The sequence below is a fragment of the Rosa chinensis genome, chromosome 1 (genome assembly GCF_002994745.2).
Source record: "Rosa chinensis cultivar Old Blush chromosome 1, RchiOBHm-V2, whole genome shotgun sequence".
Taxonomy (NCBI): Eukaryota; Viridiplantae; Streptophyta; class Magnoliopsida; order Rosales; family Rosaceae; genus Rosa; species Rosa chinensis.
Genome location: NC_037088.1, coordinates 4,959,701 through 4,966,586, shown reverse-complemented (window position 1 = coordinate 4,966,586; position 6,886 = coordinate 4,959,701). Strand labels below are relative to the sequence as shown.

Genomic DNA, 6,886 nt, shown 5'->3' with positions numbered 1-6,886 from the left:
TGTAGTGGATATAGATCTGACTTATCAAGCAATTGTTAGCCGAGGAAGGAAAATTTATTCTCGGCTGCGATTCGATGCCTCTAGATTAAGGACTTGGTGGCTGAAGGTCGGGTGAGTTAGGTACGGTCGTGCGAGTATGAGTAAATATAAGATTAATAGCTACTATGAGACTATGAACAGTAAATAGCACGATCAAACAAGTAAAGCATAAAGACAATAAGGAGCAAATAAAAGATAATAACAACGAAACTAAAAACTGGAATGGCTGCAAATTATTAACTATTGTTTGAAAGAAAACAAAGAGAACAATTCAAAATCGATACTAGACTACAAGAAAGGTAAAGTAACTGAGATTCTAACTAGCAGAGCAAATAAACTAAGGAAACAGACGGAAATTCTACCTAAGCAAAAGATAAGACGAAATAAGAAAAGCTTGATGGCTTGAGTTTCTGGAGTTGTGTGTGTGTTGTCTTCTGTCGATGCTTCTATTTATATCGGCTGCTTTGTGACTTGAACTGATCTCTTGACTCTTTGAAGTTGAGTGGAATTCGACCTCCTCTTGGCTCAGTGACTCTATCTTGATTCGGCTTCAATACTTATCGTCGGCTGACTTGACGCTGGACTCTATCCGGATTGGCTTTGATGGACGTCATCAACGGCTGCAATTAATCTTGAAGTAGGCTATCTTGGATTGAACTCTCCTCATCGGCTGACATGAACTTCAAGTCGATTGAAATACTACTTGATCAAACTTCATCTTTATCGCTTATCGGCCTCTCTGACAATTGGCCATTATCTTTCTAAGTTGAGTTCGGATTGGAAACCAATTAGAGTATTGGCCAAGGGGCTTTTAGACAACAAACCAATGACTACAGGCCGGCCGATAACCAATGGCCTAACTTTCGAAACCCTCTATCGGCCTAGTTCTTATGTGACTTGTCTTGGACCAAAATGAATTGTCCAATTATTCATTGGCCAATATCTCTTTCTATTGGCCCCCAATTACCTTTTGAGCGGCTCATTGTAACTAGAAATCAATCTAATTATGCACATTCGCTATGTCTGAGTGGACATGCAAATGTGGGTACAAACATTCCCCCCCCCCCTCGGAAGTTTCTTAAGCATCGGCGAATGTCGCCGAGTGGTTGAGAAATTTGAGTCAACTTGGCCCCCTAATCGACTTCCGAAAACTCATGTAAATATGTCCCACATGACCTCCCTGATGCTAGACTGTATTTTCTTGGTCGAATGATATTTCGGAAAATCGACTAAATTGGCCTAAGCAAGTAGCTGAACAAAATGATATTCGAAGTGAGCGGTTTGTGAGTAAGCCAATAAACAAGTTTGAGTAGGACAACAAGTGAATATGCCTCATGGTGGCCAACAACTCAATGGATGCATGTAAGCCGATAAACATTAATCAAATCGGCCAACAGAAGAATGAAGAGGCAAAACGGCTAATGAAGGCCAACAAATAAAACATATCACTGGAAAGCCAATTTGTAGCTCACGTTGGCCAACACATGAAAACCTTAAGTTGGCCATTAAATGAGTGGCTAGTGGGAGCCAACACATGAAAAATTTCAAGGAAGCCAATAAAGCTATTTTAGGTAAGCCAACACATGAAAAAATCAACTTGGCCAACAATTTTCAAGTTGGCCAAAGTAAGGAGGAGTAAGCCATCAAGGGAATCAATTTTCAAGTTAGCCGAAGTGAGGAAGTGTAAGCCAACAAGCAATCTATTTTGAGTAAGCCAACACATGAAAAAGTTCAAGTTGGCCAATGATTTTCAAGTTGGCCAAAGTAAGGAGGAGTAAGCCAACACATGAAAAACCTTAGGTTGGCCAATGAACCCAAGTGAGGAAGAGTAAGCCAACAGGGGAGTTCACATTTTTAAGTTGGCCAAATGCATGAGGAAATTCAAGTCAGCCAACTTAAAAGAAAGGGAGCCAACCCAAAATGAAAGTTGGTAACCAACTCAATTTGAAAGTGGCAGCCAACTCAAAATGAAAGTTGGTAGCCAACACAAGAGAAAGTATGCCAACAAAAGAGAAAGTAGGCTAACAAAAGAGAGAGGGTCAGCCAAGCATGAAACAAAATTTCAAGTTGGCCAACAAAGAAAGAGTCAGACAGCCTAAAAAAAATTTGGACAGCCAACTCAAAAAAAATTGGGACAGCCAACTCAAAAAGTTTAGACAGCCAACTCAAAAAGTAAGCTGGTAGACCAAAAGGTAAAATGAAAGTTAGTCAATTAACATGAGGTCAACCAATTAAAAGAAAAGCTGGTCAATCAACTTGAAGAAAAGTTGGCCAACTCACATTGCAAGAAAACTTGGCCAGTTTACTACCCGTTGCCCTTTTTTTTTTCTTTTTTTTGGAACGGGGTTTGACTGGGCACAAACTTTATTCACCTCACTTTTCTTTTATTTATCCCCTCTCAGCTCCTCACGACCACATACGAAGCTCTTCTTCCCTATTTTTGGAAAACACATGAACAGAGCTTTATTATCGGGGTTCTTCAAGCGCACAACTCCCATCTTCAAATCCATCAAAATCCTTCACCAAATGAGTTGGGCATGGACTGAGTAGGAGGTAAAATGGACTATCATCATCACAAAAGGTACGATTTTGAATTTGGTACTTGACATTCAAACCCAGAAAACCCAGATCTGATGAATCTATTGAGTATCTTCTATGTAGATTTCGAATCGTGTATCGTGTAATCAACTCCTCCATTGTTCTAAAGTTGAAATCATGGCTGGGTATCTCCTAATTTGAGCAAATCCCATTCTATCAGGGCTATATAGTGACTGGGTAATCTTGAATTGCAGGTATAGCTCTTGCTTTTGAAATGAAGTTTCATATTTTGGAGCTAGCTAGTTGCGCAATTATTGCATTCTGCACTTGTGTTCTTAATTTCCCAGAAATCTAAAGTACATGCCATGAATTAATATGACTGCAATTAAGCATAAAGCACTCGATGGCCGATGCCTTTGAGCTACTCATAAAAGCTTGTCATGTGCATTTAATTGCTCTTCATCTCAGGTTTTTTTTTTGTGTGACCATTATCCGATTATATGTGCTGCAACTAGCTAGAGTTGCATGGTAGTCGTAATGATTCTCAAACAAGGTAGAGTTGCATGGGGGAGCTCGAATTAAACTCTGCATTTAATTGCTCTAGCTATTCAGGACTACCGTGCAATTAATGTGTACTGCAGTTCTTTCAAATTCCCAGCTTTAACTGGATGCAATTTAAACAAACATCAATGCTGACCTTGTCCTCCTAAGGGCCCGTAATTATCATTTACAAAAATGTTCACCTGGTCAGTTATTGACCAAGAAAATAATGCTCAACCACCCTTGGATGTAAATCCAATGGCAGAGAGAATTATTATTAAGTTTAGGTGTTTTGTTTTCCACCCTTGGATGTAAATCTAAGGGTTATTGAGTATAAATTCTTTGGTCAGCAGCTGACCAGGTGAACAGCTCATGATAATTATGAAGTTATTGAGTATAAATTCTTTGGTCATGCACAATTATCATGACTAGATGAAGTTGTTAATTCAATGCCAACCAGTGAACTTTTAACCCACTGTCCCAAGACTTAATTTAATGCAAGTATGGGTAGTCCATCAATTGATAATTATATGAATTGCTCTTTCTGTCAAGCTCTCAGATTTTGTTTCATGCCACTCTGCAAACAATCGCAGCTTTGAAGTTAATTATGAACCTATACATCTTGCACTTGTCTCAAGTTCCCAGATTTTTCCATTAATCAAAGATGACTTTTTTGACTGTTTTTAAAGACCCATAGTCAAAGAATGTAGTCAGACACAACTTCATAATTATCATGAGCCTATGAAGTATAATTAATGCCTATTTGTGAACATGGCATCTTTTAACTAACTCTGCTCAGACTTGCTTTAATGCAATTAGTCAAACACAAATTTTCTTTCTTTGATCCTCTTTTTAAAAAGAGAAGAAGAAGAAAAAAAAAACACAAATTTTCTTTATTTTTTAACATTGTATGCCCATGTGCAATTGCATCAGGATAATGTCAATAAGAAACAAACGTGTAGATCTCAAAGTAGGTAAATTGTAAACATGCTTATTTTCTTCATTCAAGTCGGCATCACGTTATGGTTTTTGTGCCGTTCATATTGCTTATAATCGTACATGGTCAGCTTTATTTTCCCCTACCAATTTATTGCTTGCTTCATGCTGCATTTGTACTTCTCGAATAAAATAAAATTTATCAACAATATCTTGGCTCATATGCATGCCTTTGCCCCCCTCCAAGTTTCATGGTTTTCGGCGAATCTCACCGAATAACCAGAAACTTGGTGTACACCAAGAAACATGATGCGCTATCATAATTCTCTCTATCTTGTAGGATTTGAAGGCCCAAGCAATGGCTTCGAAAGGGACCGAAGAAGACAATTATGAAGGCAAACAAAAAAGTATCACCAAACGCTCATTTGCATTTGCGGAAGCACTAAGTCAAGCCACTGAAAACAATGTCTCGGCCTTCATGAATAGAATAACACAACGAGTCCCGAATGAAGGTGGGGTACGTCAACTTGGCCCAAGTTTCCATAGTGATATACCGACTCGTTCTACCCACGGAATCTAGTTGGCCGTTTCACCAGGCCATTTTCCTGGTTTTGTTCCCCATGCTCCCCATGCTTTTCCTTCACTGAACTAGCTAGATCATCTACTTCATGCTAATGTTTGTACCCACATTTGCATGACCACTCGGACGTAGCTAATGTGCATAGTTATTGAATGATTTCTAGTTACAGTTTGCCACTCAACAAGTAATTGGGCCGATTGCCAGAAATGTTGGCCGATGAATGAGTGGACACGTCAGTTGGTCCAAGATGAGTCAGATGAAGCTAGGCCTTTGGTTATCGGCCGGCCCGTAGTCATTGGTTTATTGTCTAAAAGCCCATTGGCCAATACTCTAATTGGTTTCCAACCCGAACTCAACTTAGAAAGATAATGGCCGATTGTCAGAGAGGCTGATAAGCGATAAAGATGAAATTTGATCAAGTAGTATTTCAGTCGACTTGAAGTTCATGTCAGCCGATAAGGAGAGTTCAATCTAAGATAGCCTACTTCAAGATTAATTACAGCGGTTGATGACGACCATCAGAGCCAATCCAGATAGAGTCCAGCGTCAAGTTAGCCGACGATAAGTATTGAAGCCGAATCAAGATAGAGTCACTGAGCCAAGAGGAAGCTGAATTCCACTCAACTTCAAAGAGTCAAGAGATCAGTTCAAGTCACAAAGCAGCCGATATAAATAGAAGCATCGACAGAAGACAACACACACACAACTCCAGAAACTCAAGCCATCAAACTTTACTTATTTCGTCTTACCTTTTGCTTAGGTAGAATTTCCGTCTGTTTCCTTAGTTTATTTGCTCTGCTAGTTACAATCTCAGTTACTTTACCTTTTTTGTAGCCTAGTATCGATTTTGAATTGTTCTCTTTGTTTTCTTTCAAACAATAGTTAATAATTTGCAGCCATTCCAGTTTTTAGTTTCGTTGTTATTATCTTTTATTTGCTCCTTATTGTCTTTATGCATTATTTGTTTGATCGTGCTATTTACTGTTCGTAGTCGCATAGTAGCTATTAATCTTATATTTACTCATACTCTCACGACCGTACCTAACTCACCCGACCTTCAGCCACCAAGTCCTTAATCTAGAGGCATCGAATCGCAGCCGAGAATAAGTTTCTTCCTTGGCTAACAATTGCTTGATAAGTCAGATCTATATTCACTACACCTACAGTTGCACACCTGGCCTTCTGGCCCTGTGCTGGCACGCTCCGCATCCATTCATCGAGAAGGACATTTGTTCCTTGATCCCTCGGCTGTATAGGCCGAGGTGATTTTCAGAGGCAACATCTTTTGGCACGCCCAGTGGGACTCAAGATTACTATTTTCTTAGTAAGGTTGAATGCAAGGGAAGGAGGTTAGTCAACAAAAACAAGGCAACCCATACAGTGTAAACAGGGGAAAGAAGTGTCTTCGGTGTGGGGAGTCAGGACATAATTCAACTTTTTGTCCATCACGGCCGAAGCTCGATCTTACTCCAATCAGAATGTCACTTGAGTCAAGTGGGAATGGGACGTCAGACTCTTCGTCGGAAGAGCAATCAGCCGATGAACGTAGAGCACAAGAAGCAGCAAAGACTGCAGCAGCCGAACTAGCCGCAAGACAGGAGGCTACACAAGCCGCGGCAGCCGACGCCGCTGCAAGGCAAGAAGACATGAGACGAGCGGCCGCTGACGCAGCCTTGGCCAGGCAATCTACTGAAAGTTCGTCTAGAGGCTCGCCACTTAATGCTTTTCAGAGTGCCTCGAATAGTGCAACCACTCCCGGTGCTATCATCTATGCAGCATGAGATGGTAGAGTTAGAGATACTGTGGAAGCTGATTATTTAGGACCGGCCGGAGTGTCAGCCGAGTATATGTACAAAGCATTGAATGAGGTTTTTAAATTGCAGACGAATGAACTCGCTATCCGAGGAGAAATCAACAATAGAACGTTGGTAGATCACTTAGCTACTGCTTTGGGAGAGAATACTAACCGATCAATCGGAGGATTGCAAACGTCTCTTGAGCAACTGAACCAAACAATGGCGGCTATGGTGAATGGTCAGAACACTTTGCAAACCTTGCTGATAATTCATTCGTCAGTCAAAGAGAAAACAAGGTGCCTCCCTGATGGATTTGAAGTTGCCTCTGAATGAAGGTGCCTCACTTTACAATTGTCTCTTGATCCGTGTAGATCTCCAGTCCCTCGGATAATCAAGTTTGGACAACAAACTTCCCAAAGTGTGTTTAAGAGGATAAAGGAATTTGAAAACGCCGAAA

General features: G+C 40.4%; 1 long non-coding RNA gene across 1 annotated transcript; it reads left to right on the top strand.

Moving 5' to 3' along the window:
* Nucleotides 1-2,438: 2,438 nt before the first annotated feature.
* LOC121052337 lies at nt 2,439-5,350 on the top strand. Its single transcript, XR_005808745.1, has 3 exons — nt 2,439-2,620; nt 2,701-2,831; nt 4,394-5,350. It is a non-coding gene; the product is annotated as an uncharacterized LOC121052337 (long non-coding RNA).
* Nucleotides 5,351-6,886: the final 1,536 nt, after the last annotated feature.